This window comes from Gavia stellata, unplaced genomic scaffold (genome assembly GCF_030936135.1).
Source record: "Gavia stellata isolate bGavSte3 unplaced genomic scaffold, bGavSte3.hap2 HAP2_SCAFFOLD_42, whole genome shotgun sequence".
Classification (NCBI taxonomy): domain Eukaryota; kingdom Metazoa; phylum Chordata; class Aves; order Gaviiformes; family Gaviidae; genus Gavia; species Gavia stellata.
In genome coordinates, this window is record NW_026776913.1 from 804,717 (window position 1) to 807,966 (window position 3,250).

Below are 3,250 nucleotides of genomic sequence, written 5' to 3' on the forward strand. Positions count from 1 at the left end.
AATCCTGATGCCACTGTGATACTGACTCAGAAAACATTCACGTGAGGCCTTTACCCTCTTTCTAAGCAGTAACCTGAAGCCCTAACCCTACCCTGATATGGCACCCTTCACCCTGACAGGAATCCACTGCTCTAATCCCTAACCTCAAACCTTACCTCTAAACCAAAGCCCCAAACCAGAAACTCTTCCTCCTACCCTGTTACTCACTCCAATTCCCAGCCTTTATCCCTGCCATTAAATGCTAGCCTTGACCCTCACCCTCCCCACAGCCCTACACAAACCCTAATCCACAAAGCGAGCCCCTCCCCGGCACTAACTGGACACCCTCAGCAGAACACCAAACCCTCCCCAAAGCCCAACAGGGCCAAGGTCTTTGTCCTCTGGGCTATGGCAGGTGCCTCTGCTACTGACGCCTACCAGGAGAAACCCGGAGGCTCTGGACTTTGGTTCTTCCTCGCCCCTTCTGGGGAGGTTGGGAAGTGTTGCGCTGTTTTTCTGCACTTGGCTTTGCTCATCCTCACATCCCCCTGCCCCCAGGAAGAGCCCTGAGCCACACGTGAGGGACCAGCTCTGCCTGCCCAGGGCCTGGGGCTCAGGGTTTGGCCTTTCTGCTTCATCTAACAATCCAAGGGCTTTCTCAGCATTACAGCCACCTGCACAGTGCCTTTGCCTCCCTGCAATCACAGCCTCCAGTTATCGGCTCTAACGAGTCCCTGGGGAGGCTCTGTCAGTAATGGCCCTCAGTGGGGCCCATTAATACTTCAAGGTTCTTTAGCTTTTGCTTCTGCCTTTGACTTCTTGAGAGGTTTGATCACTCTCATCATCAGAGTTTCATGGACTACAGACCCAAATACACCGTGGGGCTCATTAAAGTACAGAAAGCCCTAACGAGCTATTTCCCTGCGTGTCACTTTCTTCAAGTCTTCAAGACTTGTGCAGCTAATTGGAATCATTTCATTGTCTAGTTAAAGAGGAAGATTTCAAGGTGACCCTAATAAAAAATATATATTTTTAAATGTTACATTTTATTCCTTTCAGTTTAAAGAAGAGGTGACAGCAGCATTCTCCAGTTGATATTGACCCAGAGTGTTGGGGAGGAAAAGCAGTCCCTTGAGGCCTGACACTGCACGGACACCCTTGCTCCTCACCTCCCCAGCCCCACCATTTCTGTCCTTGGCCACCTGGGACTTGCCTCACTTTGCCTTCCGTCAGACTTCTCGGGACTCTGGGAGCTGAATGTTACAGCGCCATTGCACCACCTCCCACCTGCTTTCCTTAGAGAACTGCCTGCACACCGGCACAGAGGGAATGTTCCTCTTTGCAAGCAAAGAGAAGGAAAGCAAGGAAAAGTTTCATAAACATTAAAACGCACTCCTCAGCCACACGTAAAGTACAAGCTAGGTCTCATGAGGCTGACTTTCTACAAGGGATAATCTCATGAGAAATGCTTTAGATAGGGAGATACAAAAAAGTAAATATCAACGTAATTAAAGAGTTGGCTCTTAAAGAGAGACAATTAGACTACTGAAGGACAGGCCGGCTTTTAGTCCCTGAAGCTCAAAGCAGCAGCGTAGGTGAGAGGTACCAGAACGAACAAAGAGAAAGGGAAGGAGAAAACTGGAGAATAACGGAAAGGGCCTTTGCCCAGGCAGTCTGCATCTGAAACGACGACTTTAGAAATGGTCTTTGTATCAGGGCAGGGGAAAGTCAATGAAAGATCAGAGAAATGAAATACAGCGTAGGACAGGCAGAAGAGTGGTACTGTTGTTACAGGGGAAGGTCAGCATTTCCTTGGAATATGCCTTTTGAAAGGTCATGGGATTGGTAGAGGTCTCTTGTGAGTGAGGACAAAGCAATGGTGCACCCCTCTTGGAAGGAGGCCAAAAGTGCAGCCCAGGGAACCCCAGGCTGTACAAGCTCCCTTCACAGAATCACAGAATCACAGAATCATTAAGGTTGGAAAAGACCTGTAAGATCATCAAGTCCAACCATCAACCAACAAACACCACCATGCTCATTAAACCATGTCTCACAATGCCTCGTCCACACGTTCCTTGAAAACATCCAAGGATGGTGACTCCAGCACTTCCCTGGGCAGTTTATTCCATTGTCTTACCACTCTCTCAGTAAAGAAATTTTTTCTAATATGGAGTCTAAACCTCCCCTGGTGCAACTTGAGGCCATTTCCTCTTGTCCTGTCACTAGTCACTTGGGAGAAGAGGCCAACACCCACCTCTCTGCAACCTCCTTTCAGGTAATTGTAGAGAGCGATGAGGTCTCCCCTCAGCCTCCTCTTCTGCAGACTGAACAACCCCAGTTCCCTCAGCCGCTCCTCATCAGACTTATGCTCCAGACACCTCAGGAGCTTTCTCGCCCTTCTCTGGACACACTCCAGCACCTCAATGTCCCTCTTGTATTGAGGGGCCCAAAACTGAGCACAGTATTCAAGGTACGGCCTCACCAGCGCCGAGTACAGGTGTACTCATTTGGTGAGGAGTGTGCCATCAGTTAGAGGCCTCTTGGGTGACATTTCTGGGACCTTGAAAGAGAAGAATTTGTCCAAAAGCAGTCAGCATGGACTCACCAAGGGTGAATCATGCCTCACCGACTTGATTGCCTTCATGATGATGTAGCTGCATTTGTGCATGAGGGGAGAACAGTAGATGTTGTTTACCTCAGCTTAAGCAAGACTTGTGGCATGGTCTCCCTCAATATTCTTCTACCCAAGTTAGGTTCTTACAGTCTGGATGGGTTGACAAACAGATGGGTGAAACATCAGTTGGATGATCAGGCTGAGAGAGCAGTGGTGACGGGGTCATACCCCACCTGGAGGCCACTGGGACATACTGGGGCAATGTGGGGCAGCACAGGGGACTCTGCTGAACCTGGGCAGTTTAATACGTGTAGCTATGACTTGGAGGAGGTAACTCTCACCTTGTTTGTCGATGACCCTAAATTGGGAGGACCATTGCTGTGCCCTAGGGATGCCATAGAGGGGAAACTGGAGAGGTGGGAGGACCGTCCTGTCAGAACCTTCATGGGATAGAAGGTGGCCAAATGGCAGGTCCTGGACCTGGGACAGACTAACGCCCTGCAGTGGTAGCGGCTGATGTCTGCCTGGCTGGGGATCAGCTCTGCGTAAATGGCCCTGGTGGTGCTGGAGGACAGAAAGCAAATTAGAACATCTGTACACTACCATGTAAATTTTTGGGCCTCATGTGGGGCAGGGGAGGAGGGAGTGAGCGGCTGT